The sequence below is a fragment of the Mesocricetus auratus genome, unplaced genomic scaffold, assembly GCF_017639785.1.
Source record: "Mesocricetus auratus isolate SY011 unplaced genomic scaffold, BCM_Maur_2.0 Super-Scaffold_100020, whole genome shotgun sequence".
Classification (NCBI taxonomy): domain Eukaryota; kingdom Metazoa; phylum Chordata; class Mammalia; order Rodentia; family Cricetidae; genus Mesocricetus; species Mesocricetus auratus.
Window position 1 is genome coordinate 4,860,318 of NW_024429201.1, and position 27,446 is coordinate 4,887,763.

The window sequence follows — 27,446 nt, forward strand, 5'->3', positions numbered from 1 at the left end:
AGTTTGGAGGTCTGGTTAATCTATGGGGCCTCTGGTAGTGAATCAGTATTTATCCCTAGTACACAAATGGACTTTGGGAGCTCACTCCACATAGAGGGATACTCGCTCATCCTAGACACAGGGGAGGGTCTAGGCCCTGCTCCAAATGATATGACAGAATTTGAAGATACACCATGGAAGACCTCACCCTCCCTGGGGAGCAGAAAGGGGATAGGATAGGGGATCTGTGGGGGGCAGGGGAAGAAGGGAGGGAGAGAGAACTGGGAATGACATGTAAAACAAGCTTGTTTCTAATTTAAATTAAAAAAGGAAAAAAAGATTTCATCTCACAAAAGAAAAAGAAAACTTGCCCAGAAGTTTACTGGGAAGGAACTTAAGGAGTAGATGGGAGTAGTGAGGGGCGGGGTGGGAGGAGAGAAGGAAAGGAAGACTGTGGTCAGTATGTAAAATAAATGAAAAATTGTTAAGTAAATAAAATCAACTTAAAAAGAAATTCAAAGTTTGCTCATGTTTGGACTAGCATATACATTCAGATGAAGTTTACTTGGCACTGGGCAATTTTTTCATTGTTTGACAGTTTTCGGAAGCTTTTAATTTTTTATTTTAATATTAGATGAGCAGTGACTTTTTAAAAATTCTTTATCTCTTTAGTGAAATGATGCACCAAAAAGAGTTCATTTTCAGCCGGGCGGTGGTGGCGCAAGCCTTTAATCCGAGCACTCTGCAGGCAGAGGCAAGCGGATCTCTATGAGTTTGAGGCCAGCCTGGTCTACAGAGCGAGTTCCAGGACAGCCTCCAAAACAGTACAGAGAAACTCTATTTCAAAAAAAAAAAGAGTTCATTCTCCAACTCCCCTCCCAACTTAGTCTAAATAGATGTAGGATGATTTATAATAGTGCATAAAGTTTCTTAATCTAATTTACAGGGCAAAGCTATATTCCAAACCCATCTACCTTACACAAACACAGGTAACTTGTCCCTCCAACAGATTAACAGCAGGAGAGAATTAACTCACACCACACAGTACCATGAAATTGCTTCATTTTTCACACGCTAAAATGGATGCCTGGAAAAGTAGAACAATTTATCTATAGGTTAACATAACTTCAAATTTTTAACTGTATAAGCTAAATAAAAGTTAAAATAAAAAGCTGTGATTCAAGTCACATCCTTGGCCTGCAACCCTTTCTAGAATTAAAAGGAGTATGTATTATTTTTGAAGTCCACAATGCAATAAAGTAAAATGAACAGCTAGCAAGTGACTTCAAAAGATGTTTATAGATTGTCCCTTAAGCCATCATTGTTTATCTACAATCTACCTTGCACTGGCACAACTAATAAATATAGTATTGAATTCTAATTGTTCCTTGAATGTTAGCGCTCACACCGTACAATTTAAAATAAAGATAAAACCAACCTGTGGATTATTCTTCTTATGTTCCCAAAGCAGTAATAAGAGCTTTCAACACAAAAGGAACCAAAATGTACAGAGATCAAGGACAATGAGCCACACACTCACATGATTTCTGATGGATCCAAGAAGAGCACAGACCCTACAAACAGCCCTCTTTGCTCTCGGTGCATCTTACAAAAAGGCAGAAATGGATAACTATACTGTTACTGATCCAGGAAAAATGTGTTAAAAGTGATAGCTTTCAAAATGCAAGAGTGTTTTCTCTATGCGGTGACTTATTAATATGTGAAGACTCAAAAGAGCTATTTTCTTTTTTTCAATATATTTTTATCTAAATTAGAAACATGATTGCTTCACATGTCAATCTCAGCTCTCTCTCCCACCCCTCCTCCCTTACCTCTCTACCAGCCCCACACCCCCCACCCAATCCCCACACCATTCCCTGGGGACAGTAAGGCCCTCCGTGGGGGATCTCCAGAGTCTGTCATTTCATCCAGGGCAGGACCTGGGCCCTCCCCCATGTGTCCAGGCTGAGAGAGCATCTGTCCATGTGCAATGGGCTCCCAAAGCTCATTCATACACCATGGTAAACATTGATATATTACCCAAGAGCCCAGAGATTGCTGAGGCCTCCTCACTGACACTACATTCAGGGGATCTGGATCAGTCCCCTGCTGGCCTCTCAGCCATCAGTCTGGGGTCCACGAGCTACCCCTTGTCTGGTCAGATGACTTTGTGGATTTCACCAGCACAGTCTTGACCCCTTTGCTCATCACTCCTCCATCTCTGTCACTGGGTTCCAGGGCATCAGTTCAATGTTTAGCTGTGGGCATCTGCCTCTGCTTCGATCAGTCACTGGATGAAGGTTCTAGAATGGCATATAAGATAGTCCTCAATTTCATCATAAGAGAGGGGCTATTAAGGTAGTCTTTCCATTATTGCTTAGTTTGCCAGTTGATGTTAACCTTTCAGATTTCTGGAAATTTCACTAGTATCAGCTCTCTCCTCAAACCTATGTTATTTCTCATTCTGCTCTCCTCTATTCTTACCATGACTCAACTTTCCTGATCCCCATGTCTTCCTCTCCCCACTTCTTCTCCCCCTCTCTTTTTCCCTGTTCCCTCTCCCCTCCTTCCATGTTCCCAATCTGCTCAGCAGAACTTGCCTCATTTCACTTCTCTGGGGTATCATGCATATCTCTCTTGTGAACCTCTCTGTTTCCCAGACTCATTGGCAATGGGATTGTAGGCTAACATTTCCCTGATCCATGTTTAAAATCCATATATGAGTGAGTACATACCATGTTTGTCTTTTTGTGACTGGGTTACCTCATTCAGAATGGTTTCTTCTAGTGCCATCCATTTGCCTGCAAATGTCAAGATTCCGTTGTGTTTTTTCCACTGAGTAATACTCCATTGTGTAAATGTACCACATTTTCTCTATCCACTCTTCAGTTGTGAGGCATCTAGGTTGCTTCCAGGATCTGGCTATTACAAATAATGCTGCTATAAACATAGTGGAACAGACATTCTTTGTTGTGTGAATGGGCATCTTTTGGGTATATGCCTAAGAGTGGAATTGCTGGGTCTTGTGGTAGACTGAGTTCCATTTTCCTGAGGAATCTCCATACTGATTTCCAAAGTGGCTATACAAGTTGGCACTCCCACCAGAAGTAGAGGAATGTTCCCCTTTCTCCACAACCTCTCCAGCATAAATTGTCATTGATTTTTTTTATTTTAGCCATTCTGACAGGAGTAAGAGTTGTTTTGATTTTCATTTCCCTGATAGCTAAGAATGTTGAGCACTTTCTTAAGTGTCTCTCAGCCATTTTAGACTCCCCTACTGAGAATTCTCTATTTAGTTCTGTAGCCCACTTTTTAATTAGATCCTTTGGTGTTTTGGAGACTTGCTTCTTAAGTTCTCTGTAAATTTTGGAGATCAGCCCTCTGTCAGATGTGGGGTTAGTGAATATCTTTTCCCATTCTGTGGGGTGCCTTTTTGTCTTGCTGACTGTGTCCTTTGCCTTACAGAAGCTTCTCAGTTTCAGGAGGTCCTATTTATTAATTGTTGATCTCAGTGTTTGTGCTACTGGTGTTATGTTCAGGAAGTGGTCTCCTGTACCAATTCGTTCAAGAGTACCTCCCACTTTCTCTTCTAAGAGGTTCAGTGTGGCTGGAGTTATGTTGGGGGTAACACTGGCTGGAGTTATGTTGGGGTAACACTAACCAAACAAGTGAAAGACCTTACCACAAGAACTTTGAGTCTTTAAAGAAAGAAATTAAAGAAGACACCAGAAAATCGAAAGATCTCCCATAGTCTTGGATAGGTAGGATCAATGTAGTAAAAATGGCAATCCCGACAAAAGCAATATACAGACTCAATGCAATCCCCATTAAAATACCAGCACAATTCTTCACAGACCTTGAAAGAACAATTCTCAACTTTATATGGAAAAACAAAAGACCCAGGATAGCCAAGACAACCCTGCTCAACAAAGCAACATCTGGAGGCGTCACCATCCCTGACTTCAAGCTCTATTGTAGAGCTATAGTCCTGAAAACAGCTTGGTATTGCACAAAAATAGGCAGGTAGATCAATGGAATGGAATCGAACACCCTGTTATTAACCCACAAACCTACGAACACCTGATTTTCGACAAAGAAGCTAAAATTATACAATGGAAAAAAGATAGCATCTTCAACAAACGTGCTGGTATAACTGGATTTTGGCATGTAGACAACTGGAGGTAGATCCATGTCTATCACCATGCACAAAACTTAAATCCAAATGGATCAAAGACCTTAACCAAAGAGCTATTTTCTAATTCATTAAAAGGATTACACTTATCTGGGCAGTGGTGGCAAATGCCTTTAATCCCAGCACTCAGGAGGCAGAGACAGGCATGGTCTACAGAGCAAGTGCCAATACAGTCTCAAAGGCTACAAAGAGATATCCTGTCTCAAAAAATCATAAAATAAAAGTAAAAAAATAAAAGGATTACACTTGCATCATTGCACTTAAGACTCAACGCTACTCGACGGTGTTGGTTCACTCCTTAAATTCCAGCACTTGGGAGACAGAGGCAGGCAGAGCTTTGTGAGCTCAAACACAGCCTGGTCTACCAGCGAGTTCTATGATACCCATGGCTACAAAACAATAAAAAGACTTAACTCTAAAACATTCTATTTCTTTTGTGAGGTCATCTATCAGGTTCTTTTCTGTAGAAGTTTTTCTGTTTTATATACACCATCAAAAAATGCCTGCAGAAATGAATTCAACAGATCTTGGCTGCCTACCATACCAAGCACCAGTGGGTAATGATGGGGAACAACTTTTGGTCCAAAGGATTGGAGAGTCTGGTAAGGAGAGATTCTAAAGTGTGGAAATACTTAGCTAACTATGATTCTAGGGACTTATTTTCCTTTCTATGATTGGATGACTTACAAGTTAACTCTGCACATCAATATTAACTCACATTTTAGTGATACAATCTTAATAGGAGTGAAAACAAATTAAAATACAAATAAAGTGTCATGAAATTATCTGCGTGATTCCAAAAAGTCACTAGGGTATTGGTTCTCCTGGGTTGAATCCAAAGAAAATGAATCCAAAGAAAATCTAGGGGATAGTCATGTCTTGATCTTCAGCATACAGAAAAGGAAATTTCTTTTGCAAATAATTAAATATCACATTTGCTCAAAGAATGGCAAATGTTTTGAACAATGAAACACATTTGCTTTGAGACACATTTGTTTTGTGAATAGAAGGGGTAGAATAAACTTATCTGGCTTTCGAGGCAAACACAAGATCAAGTGTGGGTCTTCTATTATCTGTCAGACTTAAGGAAATTTCTTGACATATTAACTTATCAGATGTTTAGTTTCTTATCCATAAAACCCAGATATTAAGATGAATTTGGTTGTTGTAAGAGCAAGTATTCAATATGGAAATCTGTACTATATAATTTATTTTTCCCAAAGTCTGAAGATCGACTAGGATAAAAAGATTCTTGGACAAAAAGGGGAAAATTCCTTTAAAATATCTTTCCACCTGATGTGTTCATTTCAGCCAGAATAAGTAAATTAATGATAGTGTTTGGCCATGAGAACTCTATGTCTTTTCTGTAGTCCCTGCTAATCTGAGGCTACTGGTCAATGCTCCCTTTGCTGATACAATTCTCAGTATAAGAATGGCTACCTTCTCTCATCTCCCACTCTTCTACCACCCGGATGTGCATTCTTCCTTGCCCCTGTTTTCTCTGCTTCCTAAAAGCCTTCTAGTCATAATAACTGAGAACCATAAACATTTTCCCAATAGTCACTTGGAATTAAAAATTTTGCTGACATACTTTCTTACTTTTCTACTGCTGTGAAGACATCCCGACCATGGCAACTTACAGAGAAAAGTTTGTTGGGGGCTTAGAGTTTCAGAGTGTAAGTCCATGGCTACCATGGTGGGGAGCATGACAGCAAGCAGACATGCATGGCACCAGAGCAGTAACTGAGACATAATATCTTCATCTGCAAATACAAAGCAGAGAGAAAGAAAGCTAACTGGGTCTGGCGTAGGCTTTTGAAACCTCAGAACCCACCTCCCAGTGACACACCTCCAACAAAGTCAAACCTTCTAAGCCTTCTCAAACACCAAATAGGGACCAAATATTCAAATATAGAAACCCCAGTCGGGGGCTAGGGGTGTCATTTTCATTCAAACCACCACATTGACTTGAGAGAAATCTCAGTCTTTCTGGGTCTATAATAACCCCTAAATATTCGACTGGATAGTTACTAGAATAGGAAGGTCATGTATCCTTATTTATTTTAGATTCTCTTTGGCCTTTGGTTATTCTTCCTAGACCTAAAGAAGTTGATACTGGTGCCCCCCAGCCATGCAGCTTTGGTTAGTCTCGAAAAGAATAAGGGCACTTGACATACTGTCTCACACTTCTCCTTCCATGGTTTTCACTCTTTTTAAAAGAAAGGCAATTTTTAAAAAAGGAAATATGAAATGAAACCATGTTGAATTTAACTTCTCAGGCCCAGGATGGGATGCTGCCAGTCTCCATAGTGAAGAGCTCTAAACGGATGATCTCAAACTTCTGTCTGTCTCCTGGCTTGGCACAGACAAGAAAGAGTCACTTCAGTAAAGATGCGCCAGCCTTTAATTCCTCCTCACACTGGACTTGACTGATATATTTTGTCATCTTGTTGTTTCATGTATCCTCAAATTTGCAAATGTAATGGCCCATTATATAAGGACCTTTGCTTTTCTATCAGCTGGAAGAGACAATATGAGCAATTAGCAAGGCAGGATTTGTTTAGCTGGAAAATAAGGGAAATGGTGAAAGATGAAATTGTTTAATTCTTTCTCCTCAAGTAACTTCAGAATTACAGATGTCTCTGAATGCAATCAATTAATTTCAGCCATGTCTGTTTATTTGTATGCATGTTACCAGAGTAAAGGCCTAATCCAAAAACTAATGATTTGGGAATCTGTTGGGTATTCTTCTGGACCCTGTCCAATTTCTTTTCATGGGAACACCCAGATGAGCTCTCTTAGAGTACAATATACAGCCAGCGAAGTGCCTGGGCAGCTAATGTGCATCAATGCATAGTTACACTCAGTCTGGAGCAAAGGCAGAGCTCAACTGCTTAACTCCAGTCTTCTTTAAATGCAATTAAGTAGAGTGAACCCCAGTTAGGTGGAGCCAGAAACTGGAAAAGTTGGGTTATTCAATGGAAATAACAACTGGTTATAATCCACAGACAAAAAATAATGAAAGTATTCAAAGGAAGAAACGTCTTGTTAAAAAGAATCAGATGTTGTGTTATTGGCTTTTTGAAAAGTGTAACAAACTGTTTCATAATTTGCCAAAATAGTATTCATCTACGTAAACTAATAAAGGCACCACTGATTAGTTTAGGAGGAATCTGATTATTGGGATAGAAGTTGAAAGTAAAATGCACTTGCTTAATAGATAGCTTTTCTCTTTACAAATTCCCTCATATGCTTCTCTGCCCTGATAGATGACAGACATTTACTGTTCTGGAAGGCAGTATTCCACTAGGTAAATGCTCAATCACGGCTACAATGTGTAGTCCCTGTTATAGAACTAGAACAATCAGGTGTGGCATTATTTCCTTTTTATCTCTCCCTGTTCTTCATAGGATAAAAGTTTTAACTTATGTGGAGTTCTTTTGTTCCTATAACAATATTGCAGGATGCCAACATTTGGCACCATCAGGCTAAATAAGAGAATAGTTGATATGACGGGCCTGAAAATTAGACAATTATCCTCTCCATAAGAGAATTTAATATAGACCTGAGTGGGAATTTTGTACCTATTGGTTTGTCAGCAAAACTCTACTTATTATTACTCTCCTACTTACTAAACCAAATTCTCATATTTAGAACGAAGTTCCTAAGGGCAGAGGAATGTCATTTGCAATGTTAAGTGCTTATAGGATACATTATGATGTCTTAAAGTCAGTTAAGTTCGCCCATACTGAGTCCATGACTTAACTCTCCTGTAAAGGCATTCTACTATTGTTTTTCCATCTACCCAGCTGTAAGTTTTGACTCCATAAAAACAACGATTAATTTGATTTGTTTTACAGGCGACTTAGCAGTGAAAACTTTAAGGACCAAGTTTCAGTCCAGAGTTAAAATAGTGTAGGATATGGTGACAAATAAGAGCACAGAGGTAGAAGCTGAAGAAGCAAAGCTACCAAGGAAGTTAGCCGTCACTCCTAGGAAGGTGCCTACTTCTCATAGGCTGCAGAATTTGGAAGAATAAAGCAGAAGCAAGACTCCTAATGACATGAGCCACGCTAGTTGATTCGAAATCAGCATATGACTACCTTGGTTTTTTAATTAATTCTTAACCAATCCAAAACCTCTGCCTCCTGAAAGCCAGGAAACATAAGCATCACTGATTGTTGCCCACACAAATGTGTAGAATTTGGCCTCAGTTTGCTTTAACATTGTTTGATGAGTCATGTTTATGTACATGACTAGCTCACTTAAACTAGCTCCACAACTACTTTCCCTTTTGCATTGCATCTATTGTCTTCCCACAATGCATGATGCCTTCCATTTCAATCTATGCACATTGTATTCCTTTCTCCAGTTCCCAGTCACATTTCACCTCTCTTTGAAATTACCCCAGATAAGCTTGCAATGTCCTTTGTATCGAATAAAAACAAAGAATATTTACTAATTCCCAAATTACTGCTTTTTCATAGTCTTTTATTTTATGAAGTGCCCTTTTTATTAAAAGTCTTATTATTCACTTTCTCAGCATTCCTTTAGTGTTATTCTCTTGTCTGCTTTTCATTGCTATTAGCTGGGACTTAACCATTATTTTCTCTCATTCACCAGCTATAATATATTAACTATATATCAATAAATACCAAATCTTTACTATCAGACTATCCTTTATTCCTAGGTTCTAGATCAATCTATTCTTTCTGGTTACGATATTTAATTTCAAGGAGAACTCATGCTTGCAACTCAGAAAGAGTCTTTTCCAAATTGGAATTCTTATTCCTATGTTCATTGTGATCCCAAGAAGAAGTAAGTGATGTAATTTGGCTTACACTTCTTGCCAGGGCATTTTGATTACCTGATCATTGCCTACTTTTAGGGCCTTGTTTGGGAGAGATGCTCTATGATAGGCATTGGCATGAGTTAAAAGTATTTTCACACTTTATCTCTGCTTATGTGAACCCACTCACCTCCAACTTAAAACATTCTCATCTCTGTGTTTCCAAAGCAAATGAGTAAGTACTAAGAGTAAGCCCAAGTATAGTGTGAATGTTAGTATTCAAGGTCTTTGTCTTCCTACGCAAGAAATGGAGAACTGGGCCTATAATCCAATCTCTGCTCATCATTAAGATGCCCTCTTATTAGTAGTACAATACATGATAGATGGTCTGGGTTACAAGCACTGGGCACTTGCATTTCTCCTGTAGAGCCTATACGTCTTTTGTTCTGGAAGTACCACTCATACTAATATCATGAAAGTATGATAATATTAGCATTGATTCATATTGAACCTACTTGTCTATCTAGAGTTTGGTAGATTTGACAGTATTCATGGTAGATCTGGTAGGACAATAATTTGGGAGCGCATGGTCAGATGCTTCACTGGGTTCCACAGAACCCTTGTAAAATTGATCTTTAAAAAAGCATATAGCTTTATACTGCAAATGGCTTTTCCCACTGATGATAGAAGCTCTTAAGATCATACTATGAGATCAGTTGACCTGCTAGTACTGAGAATTGGAACTGATACAAAGACATTTTTTATTCTGAATCTCGCTCAAATCTATCAGTCACTAATGTCACTTATTATATTAATTGGAGCAACATAATGAGGTAGAATTGAAGAGTTGTTGGACCTGTAAGTGTAATTTCTGTGTGAAGAGAATGAACAAATTTATTTTTCATTGGCAAAATGAGTTGATTTTTTGATTAATAAAGATATTTTTGAGCCAAGTTACAATGATACAAAATTTACAGGCTGAAACCACAACCTATTATTTACATCTTTCAATCACTCTTTTCAATATCAACCATGGTAATTTTGATACTTCTGTCTCAGAGGAGACCATCACTTTCTTAGGCATGAACCCTATAACTAATATACACCACAGCCAGAGTGTTAAATATATCTGAGAAGTATGAACCCAAATTCTTGATTTTTCCTCTTCCAACCTTCCGCTCCTCTTTCCTTAAAGTATACGGTCAGAATTCAGCCTTGCATATGGATCTCCCCAGACCTTATGTATATGAAGTCTCCTAATCTCGTAGTTCTTTGTGGGTATAGCCCCATTGTCATCAGGATAGTGGTGAGTGGTCTAGTTTCAAAATCATATCCCAGCATCCTCATGACAGCAACTATTGAAGCTTTCTTCTTTGGAGAAGAAACTTTGAAACCAAAATTTACTATTGCTGATGTGGAGATCTTTGGAAAGGCAAAGGAAGAAGCAGAGTCACCTAGAGAGTGGAGCTAAACTTCATGATAGCCTCAAAGGAAGTTCAAGCCAATGAGTTTGTTATATGGATGATTCTCAAGATAGTCTGTTCTTTCCTAGTCATCAAAAACTAGAAAGGAGGAAGATGTTTATATTCCCCTGCATTAAGTGTTGGCCACCATGTTAAGAAGGTGTGAGGGCTGACACTTGAAGGCCATTTTCAGTAGCATGCTCAGGAGCGCATGTAATAAGTCCTGTATCTCGAAATAGAATCTCAACTGTAGATCACAACCTCCACCACCTTGTCTAAAAATATACTGACACTAAACTAGGCAGGTCTTCATAACTGCCTATTTATTACCTTTTCAAAATCAGATGCTATCAAAAATTTTGGATTGCACCCCATGATCCAACAACTTAGGGATATTGTTATCAGTTCAATGAATATGACCAAGATGGAGAGATGGCATAGTGGGTAAAGGAGCTTGCTGCCAAGCTTGATCATCAGGACTTACATCATAGAAGGAGAGAATGGAGTCCCCATAAGTTATCCTATAACCTCCACATAAGTACTGTGGTATATGCATGCCCTCACAGAGACACACCCATACCCACACAGGTAAATAAATATAATTTTAGTAATCTTTTCAAGGGGAATAACTATGTTTAGGTCTCTCAGAAGCAAAGTTCCACAAGCTGCCTCTTCACACAAAAACTGAGTGCTTTGCAATCATAGTTAGGAGCCCAGTGAGCCTGTCTTCAATATTAATTGGTGCATTTGTACAGGCTAGAAGTGATTGACTAAAAGAGATTACACATCTTTTTGCCTTGATGAAGTCACACAGCTTTATTCAAAATAAGAAAAATATACTACCCTTGAGCATCAGGCACACAAGTGTCACATAGACATACATGTGACAAAAACACTCATATACATAAAATAAATAAGTAGAAGTAAAAAAAAAGAAAAAGGGACAAGAAGAAAAGCATTTGAGAATGTGCTTCTTTATAGCATAGGAGTTATGTGATCCTTCAAGGAAGAACCTGGTCAATGAGAGCAGAAGAAACTTCAGTAAATGTAGATTGTGCAGTTCTTCAGAAGCCAAGTCACAGGTCTAAACTAAGAGGGTAAAGACTGAGGCATGACCTGGGAAGTCCATTGATAATAGTACCAGAATCTCACAGTGGTTTTCTGGGCCTTAAACAAACTAGGTGTGAAGCTATTCTGGTACATTCCAAAACTAGAGCTTTGAAGTACATAGTAAGTCTGACATACCAGTCAGAGATGAGCCCATGCCAACAAATATTTCACACACACAAGTTAGAAGCAAATCCTTAGTTCTTGGAAATGCTTTAGGATGCCTTTCCAGGGAGCTAAGCCCTACAAAGCAGCAGAATTGGTTTAATCTGGAGTATTTGAATAGCCAGTAAAGGAAGTGAGCCAAAATCACCAGTGTGAGGGCAACCAGGGCGGTGAATGGAATATGATCCTTCTACCAGTGTCACAGGCGACATGAAGACTGTAGAAGTCTACCGGATTATAGAATTGGGTAATTTATGTCATTGACATTAGTTTCATGCGACAATTATAAAACTTCCCTAGGGCAGTAATCACAAAGCTAGGCTTGTGCAATATGCCAAGTTGTATAATGTACTTGATAATTGGTTTCTATAAGAATCTTAAGTGTGTGGTATTTGTCTTACTCTGTTGTCTAATACTTTACTACTGAGTAAGTTACAAACAATGAAAGTTTATTTGGCTAACATGTTCAATCACTCATATAGCAGAGAAGAGAGGTCATTTCCAATAATGAACCCATGATGATTTATAACATAACAGAGCAACAAGGAAACATGTATGAGACAGAGATGAAAGAAAGGTTCCAAACAAAGCCAAGTAATTCTTATATTATACTAATTCACCCTCGGAGGTTCAGTCCACCACCTGATCCCATCTGAAAGGTTCATCTCCTAATATTGTTGAAATGACAATTGAATTTTAATAAGAATTTGGGAGGTACCTCCAAACTATAGCAGTGTTGGTGATAAACTGTTGATCATGTCATTTATTGAGGCTAAAAGACATCAGGATCACTTTGTCATTCTTTTGTTTTGTTTTGGTTTGGTTTTGGTTTTTTCCATACAGGGTTTCTCTTTGTAACCCTGCCTGTCCTGGACTCTCTCTCTGTGAACCAGGCTGGTCTCCAGCTTAGAAATCTGCCTGCCTTTGCCTCCAGAGTGCTGGTATTAAAGGCACACAACACCACACCACACCTGAACACTTGGCTATTCTTACAAAGCATGAAACTATCATGTTACATACATGACCCTAGAGCATGATGTATCATGAAATAATAAGTGTAACCCCAGAAAAAGGTGCCTGTGGCAGTCCTGGGGAACATTTTGATGGGGTTGATTCAAACTGAAGTCAAATAGGATTACGCTGCCCTGGGCTCAGAAGATGGCATTATCAGTCAAATGCAATGCCATAATTTCAGTGACTTTCAAAGTAAGAATTGAAAAGAGGGTTGGAGAGATGACTCAGCTGTTAAAGACTAGGCTCGAAACAAGAAATAGAAGAGTTGAAAAGATTTCTCATAAACATGTTTCATCTACAAACATGTCTCATGGTTGTGGAATAGTATTTCATTGTGACACCTAGCACCCTTGGCCTACTTACTCAATAAAAGTCAATAGTGTCGATGAGTGGAAGGAAGGTAGAAATGATATCTGAACCCATGGGTAAAGAAAGCATTATTGGGGACTGGTTAAATATAAAGAAATCGCTAAATTGACATCACTGGGCCAGTAGTATTTGTCAGCTCTACCTTTTTTTTAAGAAAAATTAAATATATTTAAATTTCAAACATTAAAAATATTTTGCAATGCTCTTTTTATTAATAAAACGTATACATAAGTACAATCTTCACATAAATAAAAGACAAAACTATAATTTTCCCTAGTAATATGATGAAAGACAAATGAAAAGAAAGTAACTTATAGTAAACCACTGTAGATTCCATTAGTAAATGCATGAAGCAATAGAAGACATAAAAAACTAGCCAGATTCTCACAGCTGCATGTTGAATCACATCTGTGACAGTTACATATGCTGATTGACACTAATTTACATGCTGAGAACAAAACACCAAGAATGGTTTTGTGACAGCATGATTTTCTGAAATTGTGAATAATGTTTCAACATCAAAGATTACTTTTTCACAGATGGTATAATGTTCTGTGTTGAAAAATCTCAAGATTCCACACCCCCCAAAAAATCTAGAATCAGCAAAATTATCAGACTCCAAAGTCAAAACACAAAATTTAACTTCATTTCTATATGCTAACAGTTACCAATAAGTGAAACTTCTATTTAAAACAACATCAAAGGAATAAAACACTGAGAAGCTAACTTAAGAAGACAAAAGTCTTACACAATGAAAACTACAAAACATCACTGAAAAAGATTAAAGAGAAGCCGGGCATTCGTGGCACATGCCTTTAATCTCAGCACTTGGGAGGCAGAGGCAGGCGGATCTCTTTGAGTTCAAGGCCAACCTGGTCTATAGACCGAGTTCCAGGACAGCCTCCAAAACAATACAGAGAAACCCTGTCTCGAAAAACCAAAGCCAAAACAAAACAAAACAAAAAACCCAAAAGATTAAAGAGGATAGATGATTATATACATATCCCATGTTCATGAATAAGAAGGCTTAATATCATTTAGATGTTGGCACTACTCAAAACCATGTATAGCCAGTGAAGTTCCTACCAAAATCCCAGTAATTTTTATGGGGGTGCAGGTAATAGGGAAATCTCAGGAGACTCCCAATAGCAAAAACAGTTGTGAAAAAGAACAAAACTGGAGGACCCATTATACCTAACTTCAAAGCCTATTACAAAGTGATCAAAAAGTGTATGTTAGTCACATAAGGAGAAGTATATGCAACGTAGAATAGAATAGAAAGTCTTGACACAAAGTCACAAGTTCAAATGGTTCTTGATATGGGCCTAAGACCATTCTGTGGTGACATATTATTTATGATTTAATAAAGATTGCCTGAAGTATCAGAATGCAAATCCAGTCACACTAGTTAGCTATAGAAGAGGAGTGGTAGTAGCACACACCTTTAATCCCAGGACTCAGGAAGTAAAGGCAGATGGATCTCTATGAGTTCAAGACCACCCAGGGCTACATTAGAGTGAATCAGTCTAAAAGGGAATTAGAGTTCACGCCTCAATCCCAGCCCCAGAGAGGTACATATGAGATTGGAGCCCAGTGTGTCAGGCTCCATTCTGATATTTAGTCCCCAGCCACACTGAGGAGAGGCAACAGTCTGAGGCTTGGTAGAGAGCTTGTGGAGACAGGATCACCCCTTTCAGTCTGAGGTAGAGGTAAGAGCTAGTGGCTGTCTGCTTTGCTTTTCTGATCTTCAGCATGAAGCTTGAACGCCTGTCTCTGGCCTTTTAGTATTTGTGTTATACCATTTAATATGGAAAAGTGCATTTTCAACAATGCTGCTGGGAAAGCCAAATAACTCCTTGTGAAAAACAAAGCTGGGTTCCTAATGTTATGTATAAAAATGAATTAACCTGCCAAAGTTGGACCCCTAACACATCAACAAAAATTAACTAAATTTAATCAGACCCCCCCTAGAACTTTATAGTCATCTAGGAAAATAAGATAAGGATTCATGGAATTTTATTTGATAATGATATTGGGATATGACAGGAAGGCACGGGCCACAAAAATAAAAAATACCAATTGTACTTCATGAAAAGTCAATTTTTGTATATACCAGGAGACAGTCAATATCAACAGACAAAAACACAACTCAATAGAATAACAGCAAATATTTGTAAACAATGTACTAATATGTAACTTATTATAATAGTGCACTAAATCCTGAAACTGCATGACATAAACACTAGACTTAAAATGGACAGACTTCAGTAGTCATTTTTCCAAGTTAACACAAATGATCAACAACACGTTTTTTCCAAGTTAACACAAATGATACCCAGCATTACCACTGTGGAAATACGAATCAAAACCACACAATGACATGTTACACTCATTAAGAAAGTAAACCAATCAAAGATGTGCATAAATAGGAGCCCTTGCATTGTTAGTGAGATGGTAAAAGGTATAGGTACTATGGAAAATAGTACAGTGGTCCTTCAAAAAATAAAACCACAAGCAAACCCAAAGCCAGCCAACAAAACCAAAGAAAGACATTGTAGAATTACTATGTAACTCAGCAATTCTTTCCATTACACACTCAAAAGAATAAAAAGCAGATTCTGAAAAGGTATTTGTACACTTAATTTCTTTGCCTAACAAAAGCAACTTAAGATTGTCAGAAGCTTCACACCTGCTCTCAGTCCACGGGCATAGTCTATGGTAGTGGGAAATTCAGAGCAGTGGGACCTTGAAGCATGACCACATAACATCACATTGGAACCAAAAAGGATCTAAAGAAAGTAAGTTTAAGAAATGGGATGGATAGGAAGTGGGGGTCTCATGATAACCTGCAAGCCTGATATGTTCCACAGACACCTGGAAAGTAGTTCTCCATGAATATTGTCCCATGTGGTGTTGGCTTTGCCTTTTCGGATTACAGAGATGAGTTTTGTGTAGAGAGGCTGTGAACAGCATACACAGAGAGTGTAAGAAGGAAAAATCATTCAAACTTTTACCAGTGTGAGTTGGACACTGTGCTGTGATGAGTATCCTCCCATTCACATTCCTACAGCGTGCACACCCTTATTAGTGTATGCCATTGTTTCTGGAACCACTTTTAGGATGCAGTGACTTTATATCACTTTTGCAATATTTGATGCCTTATTGCCTTGCGAATTGGAGATGTCTTAATTAAATGACAGAGAATCTCACTGGTAATAGAAATGGTTGTAACTTATCCTGAGAAATGACTTTTCAAATGGCATGCCTTTGGTTGAACACTGCATACTTTTTTTGGTGTTTGTGTGAATAAACAACTTTGCAACTCTTTTGTGCTCTGGGGACAGGCATGATCCCTTGGTTTTCCACGTGTCCCTCTTTGCTTTCACTGAACTCTAAGCTCAAAGAAAATACCAAGATGGGAGGCCATGGACATTTGTCTTACTACTAAATTGTGAATTAAGACCTGATGAAAACCCTAGGACAAAAGACCAAGAAAAGGGACAAAAATCCCCTGCGGTGGTTTGGAGAGAAAAGTGGGAAGAATAGACTTGGCTTGGCCTTGCCATTTCCCCTACTCCCTCGCGGGGCCGTGGGTCTCTGAACATCCCTCTGTGACTTGTGCTTACTGCACTCTATGAGGCAGGTCCCCAGCCTCTACTGCATGCAAAACTGGAGGGTAAGGACCGTCTCTGCAATTGTGAACTCTTGCCCATATCTCCTTCCATACAGAGGACAATCCTGCACTGGCTGTTAAGGGAGATCTTCTAAACTGAGAGACTTAACAAATGGACCTTCATGAATCCACCTCCCACACACCTAAGGTTCTGTGAGTCTAAGACAGGAGCCTTGCAGAGGCAAGGAACTTTCCATTTTACTCTCAGGAACCTTTAGTTACTAAGGCTTGGTAGCAAGCATAAGGGTGAACTTAGCAGTCTAGGCTGAGTGGCACAACTCCTCTTTCCCAATCCCCCATCCTCCTCTTCTCAATGTGTGGTTCTCGTGTCCCCCAATTTGTTGCTGCAAAGAAGACACAGAGTCAGGTGCAACACTGGCTTATTGAGTTGATCTCAAAACACTTTTCACACATTAATAAAAAAAGAAAGATTAAAACAAAATACTTGAACAAGATGCTAGATGGCACATTGTATGAACAATTTTGACTCATCTGGGCACTTCACATACAAGACTCTGCCAAGACTGATTGTCTTAAATAGGATCAACAGCTATATATACAGGAAACCTAGATCAGGGCCTCCTGGCCTATAGTTACTTCTGTTTGACGAATCACTTTTTCTACCATAGCATGTTGTATATGACATTTTCTCAATAATGGATAGCATATATGCTGGTTCAATAAGATCATATTGCCTAGAGACATTGAAACCATCTTAGTTGCTGTAAGTATACTGTACAATGTTCCCACCATGGCTAAAATTCCTAATGACACATTTTTTTAGAATGTACTTTTGACTTAAATGACATATGACTATATGTGTGTGCACATGCAAAAACATACATTTTATAGTCTTCCACCAGTTCTATAATTTATGAACATAATGGTGTGCCTGGGAATATTTTATTTTCCTCCTGAAAATGCCCACAGCTGCTTATTCCGAACATCTGGGAACTCTAAACAAAATACAGTGTGCATAATGCCAGGCACACTTAATCCCTCTTTTGAATGAATTACCAAAATTAGTGTGAAGGAAAGAATTCAGTAGACCTAAAAGGGCCGACCTTTAATATCACAGCTAATACATTGCAACACAGAAAACTCCCTTGAAGTGTATTCATTCTTATGGAAGGCCTGTCACAAAAGCCAAAAGCAAGCCAAGATATGACATCCAAAAGCAGTGATAAATGGCCATCCCTGGAGCAGGGAAGGTGTCCAGTAATATCTCCATGGTATTGGAGTGGAACCAGATTAATTTAATACCTTTATTCCTGTTCTGGTAAAGGGTGAGGGGTAAACAGTATCCCCTGTTAGTATGATAGATGTACCAAGTTGGCAGATGTTTAAAAATTACAACAATAGAAAATATAATGCACCATGGAAAAGTGAGGCTAGAAATATGGCATAAAAACATAAAATGAGGTTCAGCTTGGAAATATGAAGACCGATACAATTGGGAATTATAATATGAAGTGGGGAAATTGTCCAAGAATCTGGCCTGAAGGGACAGGGGGTGGGGGAATGAGTGAGGAACAAAAATCACAGAACTGTTCACTCCCAAACAGGATGTGTCATTTTAAAGATTAGACCTCAGACGTTACCTATGGACAAATTGCATGCAGGCCAGAGTGCAGAGCTGAAGACTGAACAAGACAATGGGTACAGTAGGTTGAGAATCATGTTAACTCTTCTCATCATACTACAGAATGAGCCTGTGGCACTTCCAGGAGAGCCAACAGAGTTGCACAGTCCAGGTCTACCAGACAGCCTCAGGTTATTGGAAATCAGTCACATTAGAAACATTTTTGTACCCCCAGGAAGATGGAGTAGGTGGCTGCTGACAGACATTTTAATGGTCTGTCTATGACAGTCAACTTGTGTACAATGAAAAGGCAAAGCATTAAAATGGTTTTCTTAATCCTTCAAAGAGAAGGTAAAAATAAATGCTAGCGCCACGACTATAATTATGACCAATAGTCAGAATCCAGTCCAATAAATATCTTTCTTCCAATGATTCAAACACTGCAGAAGTGATGTGGAGCTTCAAGAGAAACCCAAGATGAATGGCCTTGCCAGGAGAATGAGGAAGTTTCTCTTTTTCTTTTTTTAGCTTATTAATACCCTCTCCAGTCATCCTGAAAATTTTAGGTCATTTTTTTATTTCTTCAGTTGTTAAACAACTAGACAATATTCTTCCTCCCTAAGCTGATAGGAGAGCTCAATGAGTAGTGCACAAACAATTCTTTCTACCATGCAAACTTCAGAGTGCACCAACAGCAAAAATAAGACTCATCTGAAACCTAAGTACCATGGAGATGAGGCACTTCATTCAAATGGCTTCTCCCAGATCTCTGAATCTGTGTAAGTTTCTTAACAATTTTGTGTCTTGTCTTCTTTTTAATATCTGTGCAAAAAATAGGATATAGCATTTGGGTGGGAGGATTAGAACAGGGTTTCTTTGGTAGCTGTGTCTCTCCTAAAACTAGTGCTGCAGACCAAGCTAACCTCAGAATCACGGAGATTTGCTGCCTCTGCCTCCAGAGTGCTGGGCTTAAAGGTATGTGCCACCACTGTCTGTCACAGTACCTGGCTTTATACATCATGTTTGTGAGATAAAGTACATAAACCAATTCCCTACACACAGCTATTTAAAAAATAGCTAGTTACTGTAGATTACTTTTGGTACCAATGACAGCTTATGCTGGAGAGGATATGGAGAAAGGGGAACACTCTTCCATTGCTTGTAGGAGTAAAAACTTGTACAGCTGCTGTGGAAATCAGTATGACAATTTTTCAGAAAATTAGCGATCAACCTATCTCAAGACCCTGCAATACCACTGTTGGGCATATACCCAAGGAGGCACATTCATACCACAAGGACATTTGCTCAACTATGTTCATAGCAACAATATAACCAGATCTTGGAAACTACCTAGATGCCCCTCAACTGAAGAATGGATAAAGAAAATATGATATATTTACACAATGGAGCACTACTCAGCGATGAGAAACAATGACATCCTAAAACTTGCAGGCAAATGTTGGAGTTCAACTGAAGTGAGGGAGGAGCAATAATATGAACAAAGGAGTCAAGATCATGATGGGGAAACCCACAGTATCAGCTGACCGAGCTAGTGAGAGATCACTGACTCAGGTCTGACAAATGGGGAACCTTCATAAGACTGAACTAGACTCTCTTAATATAGGTGACAATGATGTGACTGGGACAATATATGAGGCCACTGGCAGTGGGTCCAATACCTAACACTAATGCACAAACTGACTTAGTGGAACCCATTCTATATGGAGAGATAGATGCCTTGCTCAGTCTAACAGGGTGCGGTGGGTGGAGAGGTGCCTTGCTCCCACCTCAACGAGATGATGGGACAGACTTAGTAGACTTCCTAAGGGAGAACTTACCCTCTCTGAAGAGCAGATTGGAGGTAGTGTGGGATTGGGAGAAGAGGAGGGAGGGGAAAAATGGGATAGGAATATAATAGATAGATAGATAGATAGATAGATAGATAGATAGATAGATAGATAGATAGATACTAGCTACAAAGGATTAACAAGGCACTTAGTTTACTTATATTAGGCAAAACACAACTGATTAACGATTTGGATTTCACATCATTTGTCTTATATTGTATAAGCATTGAATGTCTACAATTCAATGCCCTGCCAAGATCAAAGAGCAGGATTCTGAAGGCCAAAAACACCTGGATTCCAGTCTTGGCTCTGAGTCTTACTGGCTGAATCCTTGTGGGTATGTAATTTAACTTTCTGGCATCTCATCCCCTTCCTCTAAAAAAATTATTATCTACTTGGTGAGATTCTGGTGAAGAAGATACAAGGGCAAGCAGAAAGGCAATGCCAGATGCTGACTCCTCCCACTACACCACACAGGTCCAAAGAGTTAGAAAAAGCTGGAGAAATCTTTCTCCTAGTCCTCCTGTATTGTGGGTCAACTTCTCCCAACTATTTCCTAAAACTGGGAATGGTTCCAGGGACAGGCTGCAGCTGAGGACAGAGAACAGAAAAGAACAGAAATCAAGGACAGTTGGGAGACATAGCTGTGGGCAAACTCAGATCCTTGTGGATGGAAATTGGCTGGTCCTGGTGTCATTGGGCAATGACCATGGGAAAGAACAGACAAACAAGAAATAGTGCGTGGTCTTAAAGATACAGAAAAGGCTTCAAAGTCAGAGAAAAGGAAGGTGATTTGAGTGAGTGGATGTCAGAGAGTGGATGATGAGAGGAGGTCTGGAAACATCTCAGATGCTCAAAATGCTTGCTTGCTTTGTGTTCTTAAAGTATGGGTGAAATACCACACGTATCTTGAAACACTGCCATTCCTTCCTTAACTACTTCTGGGATTTGTTTTCCCCCATTCATAAAGCACTGGTTTATCACAAAATCATTATCCTAAGCACCATTTTTTATCATGCCAAACAATCAACTTTTATTGTATACAATTCAAATTAGAGGGTCCAGATGAGGTCACAGAACAGACTCAGCACAGTAAATACCCCTCTTCCACAGAACACTTTGTTTTCTCGCTCCACTGGAGAAGAGAAGAGCAGAAATAAATTTTGACAAATGAAAGCAAAATATCTCCCTTAAAAGGGATTGGAAAACTTGAAAGATGTCAGAGGACTCTACAAATAAAATGTAATTATGGTTATTAATGATGGATGACAACGTTATAGATAACAGAATAAAATTAGGCAAATTGAACTCAGCCCTAGCCCTGGGAATAAACATACAAAATATGAGTATGAAGATATTTATTAGTCCACTCACCTTATGGTCTATAAAATGAGCCCCAAACAGATTAAAATCAGTGACTTCCTAGACACAAATTACTCCCTGGAAGATGCTTGTGCCTTTTGGGAGAGTTTTTCAACTCCCAAGTTGTTTGAAAGCTTTTAATGTAGGAATGGAATTAATAACTGATACCCTGGGGAGCTCGTAAGAAGTGAGAAGAGAATGACTCAAAGGGAGTCATTTGGAGAATTCTGTTAAGTGTAAGACAAACAGGGGACAGGAGAGATCCTTCTGTGATTTGGACAAGACTAAAATGTCCACACCCTTCTCCACTTACTCCCAATCCCTGTGAATTCCAAGTGAGGCCTGGAAGAGGCTCTATCCTGATTAGCATCTAGAGTGCTCTGTAGTGCTCTAGCAACTTCCTTAGAGACTAATTTATTAATGAGGATACAGCAGAGAAATTGTGTTCCCATGTGTTTAATTTGTTAACAGAGTTCGCTATGTATCTTACATGTGTACAATTTTTATGACTACCTAGTAGACTTTATTAGTGTTAATCTAGTCTGGTCAAGTGAACTTGTTTCTGACAAAAAAGACAGTGTCTCCGTCACCGTTTTTGTTAACATTTTAAGAGTTCTTTTTCAGTGCAGGAGGCTGGTTTTTCATTACAGTGACAAGGTATGAGGTCACTTGGTGATCAGATAATGCAGTGACCCATTATTCTTTCATTTAATAAGATGGAACTCATAATTTTAAGTAGATTCTTTTTTTCCTTATTTTAGTATTCTGAGATGGAGTTTCTCTGTGTAGCTTCGGAGCCTGTCCTGTAACTCACTCTGTAGACCAGGTTAGGCTCAAACTCACAAACACCTCCTGCCTCTGGCTCCTGAGTGCTGGAACTAAAGACATGTGCCACCACTTCCTGACCATAGCATCTATCTTAGACCTCACATGCTGGTTAAGCTCTAACAGTATTTCTTCTTGAGTAGGTGATCATTCTGTGTCTTTACTAAACTTTTTACTCTTGCTACACAAGTTATCAACTCAGAGATGTTTGCCAAACAAATTATCATCACATTTTATTACACCAATTGAATCTTGACTATCACATATTATAACTGGAATTGTCACGTGATATATTGTTCATTAGGTAATTGTTCCCTTTGGAGAACTGTGTGTTAAAATGATTAAAAATGTGAAATTCCCAGGATAAATACTGATCTACTACCCAAGGCTCAATAGATTACCTAGCCCTCCTCACTGACACCCACATTCAGGGGGTCTTGATCAGTCCCATGCTGGATTCCCAGGCATCAGTCTGGGATTTAAGATCTAACCCTTGTCTGGTCAGCTGTTTCTGGGGGTTAAACCAGCCCAGTCTTAACCCCTTTGCTCATCAGTCCTCCCTCTGTGTCACTGGGTTCCTTGCATTCAGCTCAGTGTTTAGCTGTGGGAGTCTGCCTCTGCTACCATCAGCCATTGTATAAAGGTTCTGTTCCCCAGATTCTCTGGCTGTGGGATTCTAGGCTGGCACTCCCCAGATCTATGTTTAAAATCCATATATGAGAGAGTACATACCATGTTTGTCTTTCTGTGACTGGGTTACCTCACTCAGGATGGTTTCTTCTAGTGCCATCCATTTGCCTGAAAATTTTAGGATTCCATTGTTTTTTTCTGCTGAATAGTACTCCATTGTGTAAATGTACCACATTTTCTCTATCCACTCTTCAGTTGAGGGGCATCTAGGTTGCTTCCAAGTTCTGGCTATTACAAATAATGCTGCACTCCCATCCAACAATGAGAGATGCACTCTCATCCTGGACTCTTGGGGGAGGGTCTAGGCCCTGCCCTGGATGAAATGACAGACTATGGACACCCCCATAGAGGGCCTCACCCTCCCTGGGGAAATGAGGAGATATTGGGGGGAAGTTGGTGGGAGGGCACGGGAGGAGGGCAGGGAAAGGGAGAGGGACCTGGAATTGACAAGTGAAGCAACCTTGTTTCTAATTTAAATATAAATTTAAAAATAAAATATAAAAAACCTAAGGAAAAAATAAAAATGCCTTGAAACTGAAAATAAATGTGAAATTCAGAAAGATAGTTGCCGTTTGTAAGATCTTTTAAAAGTATTCCCAGTAGTTTCTTGCTAAACTTAGGCTTTCTCAACAATGTTCATTGTTTTTTGTTTGTTTGTTTTGTTTTGTTTTAGGTCCCTGGTTCCTATGCATGTGGGTCCTACCCAGTGCTTGAAGCCCTCTTTTACTTCATGAACATGAATTGATGCCTTGAACAAAAGAGGACTCCATAACGGGATTTCACTGAATTAACAATTCACCTTTTGCTTTTCCAAATGATGAATGTTTTTACACAGGGCAAGCTTCTGGCCAGAGGGCCTTTTCCCCTAAAAACTTATTACAGAACAAAATTCTAGTGATCTCAAGCTCTGAATGGAGACACAAGAAGTACCATCAGGCAGAATACATTTCTCTTAGTAGGGATTTGGAGAAATGTGAAGGTGAGTTATAATATTTATTTTTAAAATACTTCCATCACAAAGGGACCTTGTAGAACATTCTAGTCAATTAGCCTTTCAGGCAACCTTGACCTTCACATAGCATCCTTGAAAATGAAACTGGAGCTGAAAATTTGAGAGTGCTGATGAGAGAATCTTTGCTTTGTTCCAGTGGGGTTTTTGTTTTGTTTTGTTTGTTGTTTTTTCCCAGATTCATTCCCTTGTGTCACAATTTCATTATGACCTGGAAAAACCATCTTTAGCTTGTCCTGAAGAGTTACTGTGAAATGATCATTGCTACCTGATGTCACATCAGCTACTCATAACAATTTCCCTACATCCATTAGACCACATTTTGAATGAAGCTATTGGGTTGGGTTAGGATTTATAAAAGTATGTTTTAGGTAAAGAGCCCTTCTCTATCTCATGACCTAGAGCACACTATCCTGACACTTTGATAGCACTTCTGGTGTTTAAACCTAAATCCTGGTGTCATGTGGGCACCTTTCCACTTGGTGGCAGTACATGTTCAGAACAATCTACCAGGACCAGCTGACAGTATTTCCAAAAGGGAACTTGTAGTTCTTTTTTATAAATTCTAATAGCAGTCCTTTTTAGGAAAAACAACAACAACAACAATTCATTGGTCATGTAATTGACAAGAGATAAACAACAATTAGACTATCTTCCAGATGCTTATATATTTTAATTAATTACTTCAGAGTACATAGGTACAGATATATGTCATCACTGTTGTATTACCAATATCTCCTTCAGTCTCTGGCATTCAAGATTTTAGAAACTAATTTTATGCCAATAGGATATCTAAGAGAAAAATCTGAGTTATGAAACATGAACTCACCAGTCTTCTCCATCAAGTGTCTGAAGCTCAGATTGCCATACTTGGTGTCTAAGCAAATGTAAAGGTTATGATCATGTTTATATGCCAGGTCTTATATGATCTTGTTTTCAGCATGTTATAGGTGGAAGCTGCTAAGTTATCATTACCAGTGAATTATGATAGAAACAATCGGTCAATTTTCAATTTCTTACATGTTCATTTTCTAGATTTTATGCTTAAGCATTAACCTACCCAGACCTGTGCATTGGAGCAAGCTAGAAATGACACTCTTGGGAGTCTATCTTTCTGTGCATCTCTGTTATGGCTATTTATTTACATTGACAATGCTTTTTAGAACCAGTTATTTGAGCCATGGTGCATCTTAGAAAGTGTTTTTGGCCATGGATACACATACCATCTGTATTAAAGTAAACTTGGAATTATTTCTAAGGGGAGAAAGATTATTAGCACAAACTGAAAAGAAAATTATCTCAAAGTGAGTCATTGGATTAATTGATGGAGGATTAGCGGGTTTTGTTGAAAACATTTACAACAAGCACAAAGTTTACCTAAGTAATTGTCATTGAAAGCCCACTATATATTGCTTAAACAATTTGCAATTATTTTAATAGTCAGAAATTGCAGCTCACTAAAAAGAAACTGCAAGGGAATAACAGCATTGTGTTTTTATTATACATGCTTAAAATTATAATTCTAAAATTTCTGTTTGTCTACAGACTAATTTTTTGTTTATTTTTTCAAGATTGGGTCTTTCTGTATAGCCTTTGCTGTCCTGGAATTCACTCTGTTGACCATGCTGGCCTTGAACTCACAAAGATCTGCCTGCCTCAAAGACATGCACTACTACCACTCAGCTTCTACAGACATTTTTACATGCCATATGATGGGAAATGTACAACTCTTTCTTTCCTATTATTGCAATAGTTACAATCACGAAGATTTTCAAAACACCAAATAATCCAATTAAAAAGTGGGGTACAGAACTAAATAGAGAATTCTCAACAGAGGAGTCTAAAATGGCTGATAGATACTTAAGAAAGTGCTCAACATCCTTAGCCATCAGGGAAATGCAAATCAAAGCAACTCGGAGATACCATCTTACTTCTGTCAGAATGGCTAAAAATCAAAAACACCAATGATGGTTTATGCTGGAGGGGATGTGCAGAAAGGGGAACACTCCTCCACTGCTGGTGGGAGTGCCAACTTGTACAACTACTTTGGAGATCAGTATGGAGATTCCTCCGGAAAATGGAAATCAGTCTACCGCAAGATCCAGCAATTCCACTCTTAGGCATATACCCAAAAGATACACATTCATACAATAAGGACATCTGTTCAACTATGTTCATAGCAGCATTATTTGTAATAGCCAGAACCTGGAAGCAACCTAGATTTTCATAAGAATTTTTTAAAGGAACCTTTTGTAAATTTTGCTCAGTTGAGGAAAATTGAACTATATGTACAAGTTAAATCACTGAAAAGTAGATAAGATAACACTTTTTAGTCGGTCCTGTGCTAGTTTTCATATGTAGAATTATGGTCAGCATTGAATACAATGTAAAGGAATTTAAATGCCAGATTCTCTTGGCCATTACTTCAGAAAACCTCCTGGCAATGCCAGGGAAGTGTGTCAGAGAGGAGCCATCAGACGAGAACACAGCATGTTCTTTGGCAGCAGGATATACAGTGTGTATCCTCTCTGTGTTCCTTTTCAACAGACAGCTATGTGCTTTGATGAAATTTAAGATGCTTTCTAAATATATTTCTTGATCAGGTTAGGGCTGAAATGAATTTGCCCGTGGACATCGTATGAAAGCACAGAACAAATGGGACAGGCATTGATCCCTAAGGACTGTGGGGAAAGGGAGGAGAGTGTTGGGTATGAACTGGGCAAGGTGCTCTCTGCTGCATGTGATAGTGACTGTCTGAGGTGGGAAAGAGTGAACCAAGCATGAAACATGCCTATTGTATTTAGTAGTCCTCCCTGTTCACCTCCCTGCTTGAAGATAATGAAAATGGGGTGTGGTTGGTGCATATGGAAGGGTTTCAGTGCTTTACACTCCCCATCCCTGCCTTGGAACACGTCTCAACTATAATCTGTCTGCTGTTGTTACTTAGGTAAACAGCGGAAAGCTACAGCCGAAAGCTTCAACTGGCAGCCCATACAAAGATACTGTCTACACGTGATCTCAAATATTTTTTCAGTTGACTGAGAAAACTGAGACTAAGAATCTCCATGCATATCAGTGAAGGAGACTTTTAAAACATTCTGAGGATATTTTTCTTCAAAGTAGCTTTGGGAAATGTTCTTAAGTCACCATTAATGCAGCAGCAGGCATATAGTCACTTAAGACATCCCAAGAATTTACCCTTTGCAGAGCAAGTGAACCAGTTTCTGAGGACTGTTAGCTTTGGATTGGAAGCAAGACTTCAATTCTGATCAGTTTTCTTGTAAAGTTTCCAAAGTTGACTAAATGCTAGTTTGACTACATACCTGAAGAAGATAGATCTGATTGCAAACCAAACTCTCACCATTAATAAAGAAATAAAG

General features: G+C 38.9%; 1 long non-coding RNA gene across 1 annotated transcript; it reads left to right on the forward strand.

The window, feature by feature from the left end:
• Positions 1 to 4,576: 4,576 nt before the first annotated feature.
• On the forward strand, positions 4,577 to 27,446 carry LOC121133199. Its single transcript, XR_005869988.1, has 3 exons — positions 4,577 to 4,773; positions 23,731 to 24,036; positions 27,014 to 27,446. It is a non-coding gene; the product is annotated as an uncharacterized LOC121133199 (long non-coding RNA).